Source organism: Rhamphochromis longiceps, linkage group LG2 (genome assembly GCF_057381845.1).
Source record: "Rhamphochromis longiceps isolate RC_006_pf linkage group LG2, R_longiceps_female_GT1.1, whole genome shotgun sequence".
Lineage (NCBI taxonomy): Eukaryota > Metazoa > Chordata > Actinopteri > Cichliformes > Cichlidae > Rhamphochromis > Rhamphochromis longiceps.
This window is the reverse complement of record NC_140558.1, coordinates 20,599,470-20,621,186: the sequence shown is the minus strand read 5'-3', so window position 1 is coordinate 20,621,186 and position 21,717 is coordinate 20,599,470.

Genomic DNA, 21,717 nt, shown 5'->3' with positions numbered 1-21,717 from the left:
ACAGCGATTTATATGAAGTTGTTCAAAAAGGCTTTATTTCGCCAAGACAATGCGTTTCTCACTGTTACATGCATTTGAATGGGAAACTCGCCTGAAACAAAGTATAGGTTTTCATTATGTGAATAATTTTAAAATCTTAGCTCAAACGGCTGCAAAACCTGTTCTGTTTGCCCAGCACGGGGATATTGAGTTCTATAAGATAAAGCCATAAACATGTTTGTCTGAGTCTTCTATCAAAAGTTAGAGCGATTTATATGAAGTTGTACAAAAACGCTTTATTTCGCCAAGACAGTGTGTTTCTCACTGTTACATGCATTTGAATGGGAAACTCGCCTGAGACAAAGTATAGGTTTTCATTATGTGAATAATTTTAAAATCTTAGCTCAAACGGCTGCAAAACCTGTTTGCCCAGCACGGGGATATTGAGTTCTATAAGATAAAGCCATAAACATGTTTGTCTGAGTCTTCTATCAAAAGTTAGAGCGATTTATATGAAGTTGTACAAAAACGCTTTATTTCGCCAAGACAGTGTGTTTCTCACTGTTACATGCATTTGAATGGGAAACTCACCCGAGACAAAGTATAGGTTTTCATTATGTGAATAATTTTAAAATCTTAGCTCAAACGGCTGTAAAACCTGTTTGCCCAGCACGGGGATATTGAGTTATATAAGATAAAGCCATAAACATGTTTGTCTGAGTCTTCTATCAAAAGTTACAGCGATTTATATGAAGTTGTTCAAAAACGCTTTATTTCGCCAAGACAATGCGTTTCTCACTGTTACATGCATTTGAATGGGAAACTCGCCTGAAACAAAGTATAGGTTTTCATTATGTGAATAATTTTAAAATCTTAGCTCAAACGGCTGCAAAACCTGTTTGCCCAGCACGGGGATATTGAGTTCTATAAGATAAAGCCATAAACATGTTTGTCTGAGTCTTCTATCAAAAGTTACAGCGATTTATATGAAGTTGTACAAAAACGCTTTATTTCGCCAAGACAATGCGTTTCTCACTGTTACATGCATTTGAATGGGAAACTCGCCTGAAACAAAGTATAGGTTTTCATTATGTGAATAATTTTAAAATCTTAGCTCAAACGGCTGCAAAACCTGTTCTGTTTGCCCAGCACGGGGATATTGAGTTCTATAAGATAAAGCCATAAACATGTTTGTCTGAGTCTTCTATCAAAAGTTACAGCGATTTATATGAAGTTGTTCAAAAACGCTTTATTTCGCCAAGACAATGCGTTTCTCACTGTTACATGCATTTGAATGGGAAACTCGCCTGAAACAAAGTATAGGTTTTCATTATGTGAATAATTTTAAAATCTTAGCTCAAACGGCTGCAAAACCTGTTCTGTTTGCCCAGCACGGGGATATTGAGTTCTATAAGATAAAGCCATAAACATGTTTGTCTGAGTCTTCTATCAAAAGTTACAGCGATTTATATGAAGTTGTACAAAAACGCTTTATTTCGCCAAGACAATGCGTTTCTCACTGTTACATGCATTTGAATGGGAAACTCACCCGAGACAAAGTATAGGTTTTCATTATGTGAATAATTTTAAAATCTTAGCTCAAACGGCTGCAAAACCTGTTCTGTTTGCCCAGCACGGGGATATTGAGTTCTATAAGATAAAGCCATAAACATGTTTGTCTGAGTCTTCTATCAAAAGTTACAGCGATTTATATGAAGTTGTTCAAAAACGCTTTATTTCGCCAAGACAATGCGTTTCTCACTGTTACATGCATTTGAATGGGAAACTCGCCTGAAACAAAGTATAGGTTTTCATTATGTGAATAATTTTAAAATCTTAGCTCAAACGGCTGCAAAACCTGTTTGCCCAGCACGGGGATATTGAGTTCTATAAGATAAAGCCATAAACATGTTTGTCTGAGTCTTCTATCAAAAGTTAGAGCGATTTATATGAAGTTGTACAAAAACGCTTTATTTCGCCAAGACAGTGTGTTTCTCACTGTTACATGCATTTGAATGGGAAACTCGCCTGAGACAAAGTATAGGTTTTCATTATGTGAATAATTTTAAAATCTTAGCTCAAACGGCTGCAAAACCTGTTTGCCCAGCACGGGGATATTGAGTTCTATAAGATAAAGCCATAAACATGTTTGTCTGAGTCTTCTATCAAAAGTTACAGCGATTTATATGAAGTTGTACAAAAACGCTTTATTTCGCCAAGACAGTGTGTTTCTCACTGTTACATGCATTTGAATGGGAAACTCACCCGAGACAAAGTATAGGTTTTCATTATGTGAATAATTTTAAAATCTTAGCTCAAACGGCTGCAAAACCTGTTCTGTTTGCCCAGCACGGGGATATTGAGTTCTATAAGATAAAGCCATAAACATGTTTGTCTGAGTCTTCTATCAAAAGTTAGAGCGATTTATATGAAGTTGTACAAAAACGCTTTATTTCGCCAAGACAGTGTGTTTCTCACTGTTACATGCATTTGAATGGGAAACTCACCCGAGACAAAGTATAGGTTTTCATTATGTGAATAATTTTAAAATCTTAGCTCAAACGGCTGCAAAACCTGTTTGCCCAGCACGGGGATATTGAGTTCTATAAGATAAAGCCATAAACATGTTTGTCTGAGTCTTCTATCAAAAGTTACAGCGATTTATATGAAGTTGTACGAAAACGCTTTATTTCGCCAAGACAATGCGTTTCTCACTGTTACATGCATTTGAATGGGAAACTCACCCGAGACAAAGTATAGGTTTTCATTATGTGAATAATTTTAAAATCTTAGCTCAAACGGCTGCAAAACCTGTTTGCCCAGCACGGGGATATTGAGTTCTATAAAATAAAGCCATAAACATGTTTGTCTGAGTCTTCTATCAAAAGTTAAAGTGTTTTATATGAAGTTGTACGAAAACGCTTTATTTCGCCAAGACAATGCGTTTCTCACTGTTACATGCATTTGAATGGGAAACTCGCCTGAAACAAAGTATAGGTTTTCATTATGTGAATAATTTTAAAATCTTAGCTCAAACGGCTGCAAAACCTGTTTGCCCAGCACGGGGATATTGAGTTCTATAAGATAAAGCCATAAACATGTTTGTCTGAGTCTTCTATCAAAAGTTACAGCGATTTATATGAAGTTGTTCAAAAACGCTTTATTTCGCCAAGACAATGCGTTTCTCACTGTTACATGCATTTGAATGGGAAACTCGCCTGAAACAAAGTATAGGTTTTCATTATGTGAATAATTTTAAAATCTTAGCTCAAACGGCTGCAAAACCTGTTTGCCCAGCACGGGGATATTGAGTTCTATAAGATAAAGCCATAAACATGTTTGTCTGAGTCTTCTATCAAAAGTTAGAGCGATTTATATGAAGTTGTACAAAAACGCTTTATTTCGCCAAGACAGTGTGTTTCTCACTGTTACATGCATTTGAATGGGAAACTCACCCGAGACAAAGTATAGGTTTTCATTATGTGAATAATTTTAAAATCTTAGCTCAAACGGCTGCAAAACCTGTTTGCCCAGCACGGGGATATTGAGTTCTATAAGATAAAGCCATAAACATGTTTGTCTGAGTCTTCTATCAAAAGTTACAGCGATTTATATGAAGTTGTACAAAAACGCTTTATTTCGCCAAGACAGTGTGTTTCTCACTGTTACATGCATTTGAATGGGAAACTCACCCGAGACAAAGTATAGGTTTTCATTATGTGAATAATTTTAAAATCTTAGCTCAAACGGCTGCAAAACCTGTTTGCCCAGCACGGGGATATTGAGTTCTATAAGATAAAGCCATAAACATGTTTGTCTGAGTCTTCTATCAAAAGTTACAGCGATTTATATGAAGTTGTACGAAAACGCTTTATTTCGCCAAGACAATGCGTTTCTCACTGTTACATGCATTTGAATGGGAAACTCACCCGAGACAAAGTATAGGTTTTCATTATGTGAATAATTTTAAAATCTTAGCTCAAACGGCTGCAAAACCTGTTTGCCCAGCACGGGGATATTGAGTTCTATAAGATAAAGCCATAAACATGTTTGTCTGAGTCTTCTATCAAAAGTTAAAGTGTTTTATATGAAGTTGTACGAAAACGCTTTATTTCGCCAAGACAATGCGTTTCTCACTGTTACATGCATTTGAATGGGAAACTCGCCTGAAACAAAGTATAGGTTTTCATTATGTGAATAATTTTAAAATCTTAGCTCAAACGGCTGCAAAACCTGTTTGCCCAGCACGGGGATATTGAGTTCTATAAGATAAAGCCATAAACATGTTTGTCTGAGTCTTCTATCAAAAGTTACAGCGATTTATATGAAGTTGTACAAAAACGCTTTATTTCGCCAAGACAGTGTGTTTCTCACTGTTACATGCATTTGAATGGGAAACTCGCCTGAAACAAAGTATAGGTTTTCATTATGTGAATAATTTTAAAATCTTAGCTCAAACGGCTGCAAAACCTGTTTGCCCAGCACGGGGATATTGAGTTCTATAAGATAAAGCCATAAATATGTTTGTCTGAGTCTTCTATCAAAAGTTACAGCGATTTATATGAAGTTGTACGAAAACGCTTTATTTCGCCAAGACAATGCGTTTCTCACTGTTACATGCATTTGAATGGGAAACTCGCCTGAAACAAAGTATAGGTTTTCATTATGTGAATAATTTTAAAATCTTAGCTCAAACGGCTGCAAAACCTGTTCTGTTTGCCCAGCACGGGGATATTGAGTTCTATAAGATAAAGCCATAAACATGTTTGTCTGAGTCTTCTATCAAAAGTTAGAGCGATTTATATGAAGTTGTACAAAAACGCTTTATTTCGCCAAGACAGTGTGTTTCTCACTGTTACATGCATTTGAATGGGAAACTCGCCTGAGACAAAGTATAGGTTTTCATTATGTGAATAATTTTAAAATCTTAGCTCAAACGGCTGCAAAACCTGTTTGCCCAGCATGGGGATATTGAGTTCTATAAGATAAAGCCATAAACATGTTTGTCTGAGTCTTCTATCAAAAGTTAGAGCGATTTATATGAAGTTGTACAAAAACGCTTTATTTCGCCAAGACAGTGTGTTTCTCACTGTTACATGCATTTGAATGGGAAACTCGCCTGAGACAAAGTATAGGTTTTCATTATGTGAATAATTTTAAAATCTTAGCTCAAACGGCTGCAAAACCTGTTTGCCCAGCACGGGGATATTGAGTTCTATAAGATAAAGCCATAAACATGTTTGTCTGAGTCTTCTATCAAAAGTTAGAGCGATTTATATGAAGTTGTACAAAAACGCTTTATTTCGCCAAGACAGTGTGTTTCTCACTGTTACATGCATTTGAATGGGAAACTCACCCGAGACAAAGTATAGGTTTTCATTATGTGAATAATTTTAAAATCTTAGCTCAAACGGCTGTAAAACCTGTTTGCCCAGCACGGGGATATTGAGTTATATAAGATAAAGCCATAAACATGTTTGTCTGAGTCTTCTATCAAAAGTTACAGCGATTTATATGAAGTTGTTCAAAAACGCTTTATTTCGCCAAGACAATGCGTTTCTCACTGTTACATGCATTTGAATGGGAAACTCGCCTGAAACAAAGTATAGGTTTTCATTATGTGAATAATTTTAAAATCTTAGCTCAAACGGCTGCAAAACCTGTTCTGTTTGCCCAGCACGGGGATATTGAGTTCTATAAGATAAAGCCATAAACATGTTTGTCTGAGTCTTCTATCAAAAGTTACAGCGATTTATATGAAGTTGTTCAAAAAGGCTTTATTTCGCCAAGACAATGCGTTTCTCACTGTTACATGCATTTGAATGGGAAACTCGCCTGAAACAAAGTATAGGTTTTCATTATGTGAATAATTTTAAAATCTTAGCTCAAACGGCTGCAAAACCTGTTCTGTTTGCCCAGCACTGGGATATTGAGTTCTATAAGATAAAGCCATAAACATGTTTGTCTGAGTCTTCTATCAAAAGTTACAGCGATTTATATGAAGTTGTTCAAAAAGGCTTTATTTCGCCAAGACAATGCGTTTCTCACTGTTACATGCATTTGAATGGGAAACTCGCCTGAAACAAAGTATAGGTTTTCATTATGTGAATAATTTTAAAATCTTAGCTCAAACGGCTGCAAAACCTGTTTGCCCAGCACGGGGATATTGAGTTCTATAAGATAAAGCCATAAACATGTTTGTCTGAGTCTTCTATCAAAAGTTACAGCGATTTATATGAAGTGGTTGAAAAACGCTTTATTTCGCCAAGACAATGCGTTTCTCACTGTTACATGCATTTGAATGGGAAACTCGCCTGAAACAAAGTATAGGTTTTCATTATGTGAATAATTTTAAAATCTTAGCTCAAACGGCTGCAAAACCTGTTTGCCCAGCACGGGGATATTGAGTTCTATAAGATAAAGCCATAAACATGTTTGTCTGAGTCTTCTATCAAAAGTTACAGCGATTTATATGAAGTTGTTCAAAAAGGCTTTATTTCGCCAAGACAATGCGTTTCTCACTGTTACATGCATTTGAATGGGAAACTCGCCTGAAACAAAGTATAGGTTTTCATTATGTGAATAATTTTAAAATCTTAGCTCAAACGGCTGCAAAACCTTTTTGCCCAGCACGGGGATATTGAGTTCTATAAGATAAAGCCATAAACATGTTTGTCTGAGTCTTCTATCAAAAGTTAGAGCGATTTATATGAAGTTGTACAAAAACGCTTTATTTCGCCAAGACAGTGTGTTTCTCACTGTTACATGCATTTGAATGGGAAACTCGCCTGAGACAAAGTATAGGTTTTCATTATGTGAATAATTTTAAAATCTTAGCTCAAACGGCTGCAAAACCTGTTTGCCCAGCACGGGGATATTGAGTTCTATAAGATAAAGCCATAAACATGTTTGTCTGAGTCTTCTATCAAAAGTTAGAGCGATTTATATGAAGTTGTACAAAAACGCTTTATTTCGCCAAGACAGTGTGTTTCTCACTGTTACATGCATTTGAATGGGAAACTCGCCTGAAACAAAGTATAGGTTTTCATTATGTGAATAATTTTAAAATCTTAGCTCAAACGGCTGCAAAACCTGTTCTGTTTGCCCAGCACGGGGATATTGAGTTCTATAAGATAAAGCCATAAACATGTTTGTCTGAGTCTTCTATCAAAAGTTACAGCGATTTATATGAAGTTGTTCAAAAAGGCTTTATTTCGCCAAGACAATGCGTTTCTCACTGTTACATGCATTTGAATGGGAAACTCGCCTGAAACAAAGTATAGGTTTTCATTATGTGAATAATTTTAAAATCTTAGCTCAAACGGCTGCAAAACCTGTTCTGTTTGCCCAGCACGGGGATATTGAGTTCTATAAGATAAAGCCATAAACATGTTTGTCTGAGTCTTCTATCAAAAGTTACAGCGATTTATATGAAGTTGTTCAAAAAGGCTTTATTTCGCCAAGACAATGCGTTTCTCACTGTTACATGCATTTGAATGGGAAACTCGCCTGAAACAAAGTATAGGTTTTCATTATGTGAATAATTTTAAAATCTTAGCTCAAACGGCTGCAAAACCTGTTTGCCCAGCACGGGGATATTGAGTTCTATAAGATAAAGCCATAAACATGTTTGTCTGAGTCTTCTATCAAAAGTTACAGCGATTTATATGAAGTGGTTGAAAAACGCTTTATTTCGCCAAGACAATGCGTTTCTCACTGTTACATGCATTTGAATGGGAAACTCGCCTGAAACAAAGTATAGGTTTTCATTATGTGAATAATTTTAAAATCTTAGCTCAAACGGCTGCAAAACCTGTTTGCCCAGCACGGGGATATTGAGTTCTATAAGATAAAGCCATAAACATGTTTGTCTGAGTCTTCTATCAAAAGTTACAGCGATTTATATGAAGTTGTTCAAAAAGGCTTTATTTCGCCAAGACAATGCGTTTCTCACTGTTACATGCATTTGAATGGGAAACTCGCCTGAAACAAAGTATAGGTTTTCATTATGTGAATAATTTTAAAATCTTAGCTCAAACGGCTGCAAAACCTTTTTGCCCAGCACGGGGATATTGAGTTCTATAAGATAAAGCCATAAACATGTTTGTCTGAGTCTTCTATCAAAAGTTAGAGCGATTTATATGAAGTTGTACAAAAACGCTTTATTTCGCCAAGACAGTGTGTTTCTCACTGTTACATGCATTTGAATGGGAAACTCGCCTGAGACAAAGTATAGGTTTTCATTATGTGAATAATTTTAAAATCTTAGCTCAAACGGCTGCAAAACCTGTTTGCCCAGCACGGGGATATTGAGTTCTATAAGATAAAGCCATAAACATGTTTGTCTGAGTCTTCTATCAAAAGTTACAGCGATTTATATGAAGTTGTACAAAAACGCTTTATTTCGCCAAGACAGTGTGTTTCTCACTGTTACATGCATTTGAATGGGAAACTCGCCTGAAACAAAGTATAGGTTTTCATTATGTGAATAATTTTAAAATCTTAGCTCAAACGGCTGCAAAACCTGTTTGCCCAGCACGGGGATATTGAGTTCTATAAGATAAAGCCATAAACATGTTTGTCTGAGTCTTCTATCAAAAGTTAGAGCGATTTATATGAAGTTGTACAAAAACGCTTTATTTCGCCAAGACAGTGTGTTTCTCACTGTTACATGCATTTGAATGGGAAACTCGCCTGAAACAAAGTATAGGTTTTCATTATGTGAATAATTTTAAAATCTTAGCTCAAACGGCTGCAAAACCTGTTTGCCCAGCACGGGGATATTGAGTTCTATAAGATAAAGCCATAAACATGTTTGTCTGAGTCTTCTATCAAAAGTTACAGCGATTTATATGAAGTTGTACAAAAACGCTTTATTTCGCCAAGACAGTGTGTTTCTCACTGTTACATGCATTTGAATGGGAAACTCACCCGAGACAAAGTATAGGTTTTCATTATGTGAATAATTTTAAAATCTTAGCTCAAACGGCTGCAAAACCTGTTTGCCCAGCACGGGGATATTGAGTTCTATAAGATAAAGCCATAAACATGTTTGTCTGAGTCTTCTATCAAAAGTTACAGCGATTTATATGAAGTTGTACGAAAACGCTTTATTTCGCCAAGACAATGCGTTTCTCACTGTTACATGCATTTGAATGGGAAACTCGCCTGAAACAAAGTATAGGTTTTCATTATGTGAATAATTTTAAAATCTTAGCTCAAACGGCTGCAAAACCTGTTTGCCCAGCACGGGGATATTGAGTTCTATAAGATAAAGCCATAAACATGTTTGTCTGAGTCTTCTATCAAAAGTTAGAGCGATTTATATGAAGTTGTACAAAAACGCTTTATTTCGCCAAGACAGTGTGTTTCTCACTGTTACATGCATTTGAATGGGAAACTCATCCGAGACAAAGTATAGGTTTTCATTATGTGAATAATTTTAAAATCTTAGCTCAAACGGCTGCAAAACCTGTTTGCCCAGCACGGGGATATTGAGTTCTATAAGATAAAGCCATAAATATGTTTGTCTGAGTCTTCTATCAAAAGTTACAGCGATTTATATGAAGTTGTACGAAAACGCTTTATTTCGCCAAGACAATGCGTTTCTCACTGTTACATGCATTTGAATGGGAAACTCGCCTGAAACAAAGTATAGGTTTTCATTATGTGAATAATTTTAAAATCTTAGCTCAAACGGCTGCAAAACCTGTTCTGTTTGCCCAGCACGGGGATATTGAGTTCTATAAGATAAAGCCATAAACATGTTTGTCTGAGTCTTCTATCAAAAGTTACAGCGATTTATATGAAGTTGTACAAAAACGCTTTATTTCGCCAAGACAGTGTTTCTCACTGTTACATGCATTTGAATGGGAAACTCATCCGAGACAAAGTATAGGTTTTCATTATGTGAATAATTTTAAAATCTTAGCTCAAACGGCTGCAAAACCTGTTCTGTTTGCCCAGCACGGGGATATTGAGTTCTATAAGATAAAGCCATAAACATGTTTGTCTGAGTCTTCTATCAAAAGTTACAGCGATTTATATGAAGTTGTTCAAAAACGCTTTATTTCGCCAAGACAATGCGTTTCTCACTGTTACATGCATTTGAATGGGAAACTCGCCTGAAACAAAGTATAGGTTTTCATTATGTGAATAATTTTAAAATCTTAGCTCAAACGGCTGCAAAACCTGTTTGCCCAGCACGGGGATATTGAGTTCTATAAGATAAAGCCATAAACATGTTTGTCTGAGTCTTCTATCAAAAGTTACAGCGATTTATATGAAGTTGTACAAAAACGCTTTATTTCGCCAAGACAGTGTGTTTCTCACTGTTACATGCATTTGAATGGGAAACTCGCCTGAGACAAAGTATAGGTTTTCATTATGTGAATAATTTTAAAATCTTAGCTCAAACGGCTGCAAAACCTGTTTGCCCAGCACAGGGATATTGAGTTCTATAAGATAAAGCCATAAACATGTTTGTCTGAGTCTTCTATCAAAAGTTACAGCGATTTATATGAAGTGGTTCAAAAACGCTTTATTTCGCCAAGACAATGCGTTTCTCACTGTTACATGCATTTGAATGGGAAACTCGCCTGAAACAAAGTATAGGTTTTCATTATGTGAATAATTTTAAAATCTTAGCTCAAACGGCTGCAAAACCTGTTTGCCCAGCACGGGGATATTGAGTTCTATAAGATAAAGCCATAAACATGTTTGTCTGAGTCTTCTATCAAAAGTTACAGCGATTTATATGAAGTTGTTCAAAAACGCTTTATTTCGCCAAGACAATGCGTTTCTCACTGTTACATGCATTTGAATGGGAAACTCGCCTGAAACAAAGTATAGGTTTTCATTATGTGAATAATTTTAAAATCTTAGCTCAAACGGCTGCAAAACCTGTTTGCCCAGCACGGGGATATTGAGTTCTATAAGATAAAGCCATAAATATGTTTGTCTGAGTCTTCTATCAAAAGTTACAGCGATTTATATGAAGTTGTACGAAAACGCTTTATTTCGCCAAGACAATGCGTTTCTCACTGTTACATGCATTTGAATGGGAAACTCGCCTGAAACAAAGTATAGGTTTTCAATATGTGAATAATTTTAAAATCTTAGCTCAAACGGCTGCAAAACCTGTTCTGTTTGCCCAGCACGGGGATATTGAGTTCTATAAGATAAAGCCATAAACATGTTTGTCTGAGTCTTCTATCAAAAGTTACAGCGATTTATATGAAGTTGTACAAAAACGCTTTATTTCGCCAAGACAGTGTTTCTCACTGTTACATGCATTTGAATGGGAAACTCACCCGAGACAAAGTATAGGTTTTCATTATGTGAATAATTTTAAAATCTTAGCTCAAACGGCTGCAAAACCTGTTTGCCCAGCACGGGGATATTGAGTTCTATAAGATAAAGCCATAAACATGTTTGTCTGAGTCTTCTATCAAAAGTTACAGCGATTTATATGAAGTTGTTCAAAAACGCTTTATTTCGCCAAGACAATGCGTTTCTCACTGTTACATGCATTTGAATGGGAAACTCGCCTGAAACAAAGTATAGGTTTTCATTATGTGAATAATTTTAAAATCTTAGCTCAAACGGCTGCAAAACCTGTTCTGTTTGCCCAGCACGGGGATATTGAGTTCTATAAGATAAAGCCATAAACATGTTTGTCTGAGTCTTCTATCAAAAGTTACAGCGATTTATATGAAGTTGTTCAAAAACGCTTTATTTCGCCAAGACAATGCGTTTCTCACTGTTACATGCATTTGAATGGGAAACTCGCCTGAAACAAAGTATAGGTTTTCATTATGTGAATAATTTTAAAATCTTAGCTCAAACGGCTGCAAAACCTGTTTGCCCAGCACGGGGATATTGAGTTCTATAAGATAAAGCCATAAACATGTTTGTCTGAGTCTTCTATCAAAAGTTACAGCGATTTATATGAAGTTGTACAAAAACGCTTTATTTCGCCAAGACAGTGTGTTTCTCACTGTTACATGCATTTGAATGGGAAACTCGCCTGAGACAAAGTATAGGTTTTCATTATGTGAATAATTTTAAAATCTTAGCTCAAACGGCTGCAAAACCTGTTTGCCCAGCACAGGGATATTGAGTTCTATAAGATAAAGCCATAAACATGTTTGTCTGAGTCTTCTATCAAAAGTTACAGCGATTTATATGAAGTGGTTCAAAAACGCTTTATTTCGCCAAGACAATGCGTTTCTCACTGTTACATGCATTTGAATGGGAAACTCGCCTGAAACAAAGTATAGGTTTTCATTATGTGAATAATTTTAAAATCTTAGCTCAAACGGCTGCAAAACCTGTTTGCCCAGCACGGGGATATTGAGTTCTATAAGATAAAGCCATAAACATGTTTGTCTGAGTCTTCTATCAAAAGTTACAGCGATTTATATGAAGTTGTTCAAAAACGCTTTATTTCGCCAAGACAATGCGTTTCTCACTGTTACATGCATTTGAATGGGAAACTCGCCTGAAACAAAGTATAGGTTTTCATTATGTGAATAATTTTAAAATCTTAGCTCAAACGGCTGCAAAACCTGTTTGCCCAGCACGGGGATATTGAGTTCTATAAGATAAAGCCATAAACATGTTTGTCTGAGTCTTCTATCAAAAGTTAGAGCGATTTATATGAAGTTGTACAAAAACGCTTTATTTCGCCAAGACAGTGTGTTTCTCACTGTTACATGCATTTGAATGGGAAACTCGCCTGAGACAAAGTATAGGTTTTCATTATGTGAATAATTTTAAAATCTTAGCTCAAACGGCTGCAAAACCTGTTTGCCCAGCACAGGGATATTGAGTTCTATAAGATAAAGCCATAAACATGTTTGTCTGAGTCTTCTATCAAAAGTTACAGCGATTTATATGAAGTGGTTCAAAAACGCTTTATTTCGCCAAGACAATGCGTTTCTCACTGTTACATGCATTTGAATGGGAAACTCGCCTGAAACAAAGTATAGGTTTTCATTATGTGAATAATTTTAAAATCTTAGCTCAAACGGCTGCAAAACCTGTTCTGTTTGCCCAGCACTGGGATATTGAGTTCTATAAGATAAAGCCATAAACATGTTTGTCTGAGTCTTCTATCAAAAGTTACAGCGATTTATATGAAGTTGTACGAAAACGCTTTATTTCGCCAAGACAATGCGTTTCTCACTGTTACATGCATTTGAATGGGAAACTCACCCGAGACAAAGTATAGGTTTTCATTATGTGAATAATTTTAAAATCTTAGCTCAAACGGCTGCAAAACCTGTTTGCCCAGCACGGGGATATTGAGTTCTATAAGATAAAGCCATAAACATGTTTGTCTGAGTCTTCTATCAAAAGTTACAGCGATTTATATGAAGTTGTACGAAAACGCTTTATTTCGCCAAGACAATGCGTTTCTCACTGTTACATGCATTTGAATGGGAAACTCACCCGAGACAAAGTATAGGTTTTCATTATGTGAATAATTTTAAAATCTTAGCTCAAACGGCTGCAAAACCTGTTTGCCCAGCACGGGGATATTGAGTTCTATAAGATAAAGCCATAAACATGTTTGTCTGAGTCTTCTATCAAAAGTTAAAGCGTTTTATATGAAGTTGTACGAAAACGCTTTATTTTGCCAAGACAATGCGTTTCTCACTGTTACATGCATTTGAATGGGAAACTCGCCTGAAACAAAGTATAGGTTTTCATTATGTGAATAATTTTAAAATCTTAGCTCAAACGGCTGCAAAACCTGTTTGCCCAGCACGGGGATATTGAGTTCTATAAGATAAAGCCATAAACATGTTTGTCTGAGTCTTCTATCAAAAGTTACAGCGATTTATATGAAGTTGTACAAAAACGCTTTATTTCGCCAAGACAGTGTGTTTCTCACTGTTACATGCATTTGAATGGGAAACTCATCCGAGACAAAGTATAGGTTTTCATTATGTGAATAATTTTAAAATCTTAGCTCAAACGGCTGCAAAACCTGTTTGCCCAGCACGGGGATATTGAGTTCTATAAGATAAAGCCATAAATATGTTTGTCTGAGTCTTCTATCAAAAGTTACAGCGATTTATATGAAGTTGTACGAAAACGCTTTATTTCGCCAAGACAATGCGTTTCTCACTGTTACATGCATTTGAATGGGAAACTCGCCTGAAACAAAGTATAGGTTTTCATTATGTGAATAATTTTAAAATCTTAGCTCAAACGGCTGCAAAACCTGTTTGCCCAGCACAGGGATATTGAGTTCTATAAGATAAAGCCATAAACATGTTTGTCTGAGTCTTCTATCAAAAGTTACAGCGATTTATATGAAGTGGTTCAAAAACGCTTTATTTCGCCAAGACAATGCGTTTCTCACTGTTACATGCATTTGAATGGGAAACTCGCCTGAAACAAAGTATAGGTTTTCATTATGTGAATAATTTTAAAATCTTAGCTCAAACGGCTGCAAAACCTGTTCTGTTTGCCCAGCACTGGGATATTGAGTTCTATAAGATAAAGCCATAAACATGTTTGTCTGAGTCTTCTATCAAAAGTTACAGCGATTTATATGAAGTTGTACGAAAACGCTTTATTTCGCCAAGACAATGCGTTTCTCACTGTTACATGCATTTGAATGGGAAACTCACCCGAGACAAAGTATAGGTTTTCATTATGTGAATAATTTTAAAATCTTAGCTCAAACGGCTGCAAAACCTGTTTGCCCAGCACGGGGATATTGAGTTCTATAAGATAAAGCCATAAACATGTTTGTCTGAGTCTTCTATCAAAAGTTACAGCGATTTATATGAAGTTGTACAAAAACGCTTTATTTCGCCAAGACAGTGTGTTTCTCACTGTTACATGCATTTGAATGGGAAACTCACCCGAGACAAAGTATAGGTTTTCATTATGTGAATAATTTTAAAATCTTAGCTCAAACGGCTGCAAAACCTGTTTGCCCAGCACGGGGATATTGAGTTCTATAAGATAAAGCCATAAATATGTTTGTCTGAGTCTTCTATCAAAAGTTACAGCGATTTATATGAAGTTGTACGAAAACGCTTTATTTCGCCAAGACAGTGTGTTTCTCACTGTTACATGCATTTGAATGGGAAACTCGCCTGAAACAAAGTATAGGTTTTCATTATGTGAATAATTTTAAAATCTTAGCTCAAACGGCTGCAAAACATGTTTGCCCAGCACGGGGATATTGAGTTCTATAAGATAAAGCCATAAACATGTTTGTCTGAGTCTTCTATCAAAAGTTACAGCGATTCATATGAAGTTGTACAAAAACGCTTTATTTCGCCAAGACAATGCGTTTCTCACTGTTACATGCATTTGAATGGGAAACTCACCCGAGACAAAGTATAGGTTTTCATTATGTGAATAATTTTAAAATCTTAGCTCAAACGGCTGCAAAACCTGTTTGCCCAGCACGGGGATATTGAGTTCTATAAGATAAAGCCATAAACATGTTTGTCTGAGTCTTCTATCAAAAGTTACAGCGATTCATATGAAGTTGTACAAAAACGCTTTATTTCGCCAAGACAATGCGTTTCTCACTGTTACATGCATTTGAATGGGAAACTCGCCTGAGACAAAGTATAGGTTTTCATTATGTGAATAATTTTAAAATCTTAGCTCAAACGGCTGCAAAACCTGTTTGCCCAGCACGGGGATATTGAGTTCTATAAGATAAAGCCATAAACATGTTTGTCTGAGTCTTCTATCAAAAGTTACAGCGATTTATATGAAGTTGTTCAAAACCGTTTTATTTCGCCAAGACAATGCGTTTCTCACTGTTACATGCATTTGAATGGGAAACTTGCCTGAAACAAAGTATAGGTTTTCATTATGTGAATAATTTTAAAATCTTAGCTCAAACGGCTGCAAAACCTGTTCGGTTTGCCCAGCACGGGGATATTGAGTTCTATAAGATAAAGCCATAAACATGTTTGTCTGAGTCTTCTATCAAAAGTTACAGCGATTTATATGAAGTTGTTCAAAAATGCTTTATTTCGCCAAGACAATGCGTTTCTCACTGTTACATGCATTTGAATGGGAAACTCACCCGAGACAAAGTATAGGTTTTCATTATGTGAATAATTTTAAAATCTTAGCTCAAACGGCTGCAAAACCTGTTTGCCCAGCACGGGGATATTGAGTTCTATAAGATAAAGCCATAAACATGTTTGTCTGAGTCTTCTATCAAAAGTTAAAGCGATTTATATGAAGTTGTACGAAAACGCTTTATTTCGCCAAGACAATGCGTTTCTCACTGTTACATGCATTTGAATGGGAAACTCGCCTGAAACAAAGTATAGGTTTTCATTATGTGAATAATTTTAAAATCTTAGCTCAAACGGCTGCAAAACCTGTTTGCCCAGCACGGGGATATTGAGTTCTATAAGATAAAGCCATAAACATGTTTGTCTGAGTCTTCTATCAAAAGTTACAGCGATTTATATGAAGTTGTACAAAAACGCTTTATTTCGCCAAGACAGTGTGTTTCTCACTGTTACATGCATTTGAATGGGAAACTCATCCGAGACAAAGTATAGGTTTTCATTATGTGAATAATTTTAAAATCTTAGCTCAAACGGCTGCAAAACCTGTTTGCCCAGCACGGGGATATTGAGTTCTATAAGATAAAGCCATAAATATGTTTGTCTGAGTCTTCTATCAAAAGTTACAGCGATTTATATGAAGTTGTACGAAAACGCTTTATTTCGCCAAGACAATGCGTTTCTCACTGTTACATGCATTTGAATGGGAAACTCGCCTGAAACAAAGTATAGGTTTTCATTATGTGAATAATTTTAAAATCTTAGCTCAAACGGCTGCAAAACCTGTTCTGTTTGCCCAGCACGGGGATATTGAGTTCTATAAGATAAAGCCATAAACATGTTTGTCTGAGTCTTCTATCAAAAGTTACAGCGATTTATATGAAGTTGTACAAAAACGCTTTATTTCGCCAAGACAGTGTGTTTCTCACTGTTACATGCATTTGAATGGGAAACTCACCCGAGACAAAGTATAGGTTTTCATTATGTGAATAATTTTAAAATCTTAGCTCAAACGGCTGCAAAACCTGTTTGCCCAGCACGGGGATATTGAGTTCTATAAGATAAAGCCATAAACATGTTTGTCTGAGTCTTCTATCAAAAGTTACAGCGATTTATATGAAGTTGTACGAAAACGCTTTATTTCGCCAAGACAGTGTGTTTCTCACTGTTACATGCATTTGAATGGGAAACTCGCCTGAAACAAAGTATAGGTTTTCATTATGTGAATAATTTTAAAATCTTAGCTCAAACGGCTGCAAAACATGTTTGCCCAGCACGGGGATATTGAGTTCTATAAGATAAAGCCATAAACATGTTTGTCTGAGTCTTCTATCAAAAGTTACAGCGATTCATATGAAGTTGTACAAAAACGCTTTATTTCGCCAAGACAATGCGTTTCTCACTGTTACATGCATTTGAATGGGAAACTCACCCGAGACAAAGTATAGGTTTTCATTATGTGAATAATTTTAAAATCTTAGCTCAAACGGCTGCAAAACCTGTTTGCCCAGCACGGGGATATTGAGTTCTATAAGATAAAGCCATAAACATGTTTGTCTGAGTCTTCTATCAAAAGTTACAGCGATTTATATGAAGTTGTACGAAAACGCTTTATTTCGCCAAGACAATGCGTTTCTCACTGTTACATGCATTTGAATGGGAAACTCGCCTGAAACAAAGTATAGGTTTTCATTATGTGAATAATTTTAAAATCTTAGCTCAAACGGCTGCAAAACCTGTTATGTTTGCCCAGCACTGGGATATTGAGTTCTATAAGATAAAGCCATAAACATGTTTGTCTGAGTCTTCTATCAAAAGTTACAGCGATTTATATGAAGTTGTACAAAAACGCTTTATTTCGCCAAGACAGTGTGTTTCTCACTGTTACATGCATTTGAATGGGAAACTCGCCTGAGACAAAGTATAGGTTTTCATTATGTGAATAATTTTAAAATCTTAGCTCAAACGGCTGCAAAACCTGTTTGCCCAGCACAGGGATATTGAGTTCTATAAGATAAAGCCATAAACATGTTTGTCTGAGTCTTCTATCAAAAGTTACAGCGATTTATATGAAGTGGTTCAAAAACGCTTTATTTCGCCAAGACAATGCGTTTCTCACTGTTACATGCATTTGAATGGGAAACTCGCCTGAAACAAAGTATAGGTTTTCATTATGTGAATAATTTTAAAATCTTAGCTCAAACGGCTGCAAAACCTGTTCTGTTTGCCCAGCACTGGGATATTGAGTTCTATAAGATAAAGCCATAAACATGTTTGTCTGAGTCTTCTATCAAAAGTTACAGCGATTTATATGAAGTTGTACGAAAACGCTTTATTTCGCCAAGACAATGCGTTTCTCACTGTTACATGCATTTGAATGGGAAACTCACCCGAGACAAAGTATAGGTTTTCATTATGTGAATAATTTTAAAATCTTAGCTCAAACGGCTGCAAAACCTGTTTGCCCAGCACGGGGATATTGAGTTCTATAAGATAAAGCCATAAATATGTTTGTCTGAGTCTTCTATCAAAAGTTACAGCGATTTATATGAAGTTGTACGAAAACGCTTTATTTCGCCAAGACAGTGTGTTTCTCACTGTTACATGCATTTGAATGGGAAACTCGCCTGAAACAAAGTATAGGTTTTCATTATGTGAATAATTTTAAAATCTTAGCTCAAACGGCTGCAAAACCTGTTTGCCCAGCACGGGGATATTGAGTTCTATAAGATAAAGCCATAAACATGTTTGTCTGAGTCTTCTATCAAAAGTTACAGCGATTCATATGAAGTTGTACAAAAACGCTTTATTTCGCCAAGACAATGCGTTTCTCACTGTTACATGCATTTGAATGGGAAACTCACCCGAGACAAAGTATAGGTTTTCATTATGTGAATAATTTTAAAATCTTAGCTCAAACGGCTGCAAAACCTGTTTGCCCAGCACGGGGATATTGAGTTCTATAAGATAAAGCCATAAACATGTTTGTCTGAGTCTTCTATCAAAAGTTACAGCGATTCATATGAAGTTGTACAAAAACGCTTTATTTCGCCAAGACAATGCGTTTCTCACTGTTACATGCATTTGAATGGGAAACTCGCCTGAGACAAAGTATAGGTTTTCATTATGTGAATAATTTTAAAATCTTAGCTCAAACGGCTGCAAAACCTGTTTGCCCAGCACGGGGATATTGAGTTCTATAAGATAAAGCCATAAACATGTTTGTCTGAGTCTTCTATCAAAAGTTACAGCGATTTATATGAAGTTGTTCAAAACCGTTTTATTTCGCCAAGACAATGCGTTTCTCACTGTTACATGCATTTGAATGGGAAACTTGCCTGAAACAAAGTATAGGTTTTCATTATGTGAATAATTTTAAAATCTTAGCTCAAACGGCTGCAAAACCTGTTCGGTTTGCCCAGCACGGGGATATTGAGTTCTATAAGATAAAGCCATAAACATGTTTGTCTGAGTCTTCTATCAAAAGTTACAGCGATTTATATGAAGTTGTTCAAAAATGCTTTATTTCGCCAAGACAATGCGTTTCTCACTGTTACATGCATTTGAATGGGAAACTCACCCGAGACAAAGTATAGGTTTTCATTATGTGAATAATTTTAAAATCTTAGCTCAAACGGCTGCAAAACCTGTTTGCCCAGCACGGGGATATTGAGTTCTATAAGATAAAGCCATAAATATGTTTGTCTGAGTCTTCTATCAAAAGTTACAGCGATTTATATGAAGTTGTACGAAAACGCTTTATTTCGCCAAGACAATGCGTTTCTCACTGTTACATGCATTTGAATGGGAAACTCGCCTGAAACAAAGTATAGGTTTTCATTATGTGAATAATTTTAAAATCTTAGCTCAAACGGCTGCAAAACCTGTTCTGTTTGCCCAGCACGGGGATATTGAGTTCTATAAGATAAAGCCATAAACATGTTTGTCTGAGTCTTCTATCAAAAGTTACAGCGATTTATATGAAGTTGTACAAAAACGCTTTATTTCGCCAAGACAGTGTGTTTCTCACTGTTACATGCATTTGAATGGGAAACTCACCCGAGACAAAGTATAGGTTTTCATTATGTGAATAATTTTAAAATCTTAGCTCAAACGGCTGCAAAACCTGTTTGCCCAGCACGGGGATATTGAGTTCTATAAGATAAAGCCATAAATATGTTTGTCTGAGTCTTCTATCAAAAGTTACAGCGATTTATATGAAGTTGTACGAAAACGCTTTATTTCGCCAAGACAGTGTGTTTCTCACTGTTACATGCATTTGAATGGGAAACTCGCCTGAAACAAAGTATAGGTTTTCATTATGTGAATAATTTTAAAATCTTAGCTCAAACGGCTGCAAAACATGTTTGCCCAGCACGGGGATATTGAGTTCTATAAGATAAAGCCATAAACATGTTTGTCTGAGTCTTCTATCAAAAGTTACAGCGATTCATATGAAGTTGTACAAAAACGCTTTATTTCGCCAAGACAATGCGTTTCTCACTGTTACATGCATTTGAATGGGAAACTCACCCGAGACAAAGTATAGGTTTTCATTATGTGAATAATTTTAAAATCTTAGCTCAAACGGCTGCAAAACCTGTTTGCCCAGCACGGGGATATTGAGTTCTATAAGATAAAGCCATAAACATGTTTGTCTGAGTCTTCTATCAAAAGTTACAGCGATTTATATGAAGTTGTACGAAAACGCTTTATTTCGCCAAGACAATGCGTTTCTCACTGTTACATGCATTTGAATGGGAAACTCGCCTGAAACAAAGTATAGGTTTTCATTATGTGAATAATTTTAAAATCTTAGCTCAAACGGCTGCAAAACCTGTTATGTTTGCCCAGCACTGGGATATTGAGTTCTATAAGATAAAGCCATAAACATGTTTGTCTGAGTCTTCTATCAAAAGTTACAGCGATTTATATGAAGTTGTACAAAAACGCTTTATTTCGCCAAGACAGTGTGTTTCTCACTGTTACATGCATTTGAATGGGAAACTCACCCGAGACAAAGTATAGGTTTTCATTATGTGAATAATTTTAAAATCTTAGCTCAAACGGCTGCAAAACCTGTTCTGTTTGCCCAGCACGGGGATATTGAGTTCTATAAGATAAAGCCATAAACATGTTTGTCTGAGTCTTCTATCAAAAGTTACAGCGATTTATATGAAGTTGTACGAAAACGCTTTATTTCGCCAAGACAATGCGTTTCTCACTGTTACATGCATTTGAATGGGAAACTCGCCTGAAACAAAGTATAGGTTTTCATTATGTGAATAATTTTAAAATCTTAGCTCAAACGGCTGCAAAACCTGTTTGCCCAGCACGGGGATATTGAGTTCTATAAGATAAAGCCATAAACATGTTTGTCTGAGTCTTCTATCAAAAGTTACAGCGATTTATATGAAGTTGTACAAAAACGCTTTATTTCGCCAAGACAGTGTGTTTCTCACTGTTACATGCATTTGAATGGGAAACTCACCCGAGACAAAGTATAGGTTTTCATTATGTGAATAATTTTAAAATCTTAGCTCAAACGGCTGCAAAACATGTTTGCCCAGCACGGGGATATTGAGTTCTATAAGATAAAGCCATAAACATGTTTGTCTGAGTCTTCTATCAAAAGTTACAGCGATTTATATGAAGTTGTACAAAAACGCTT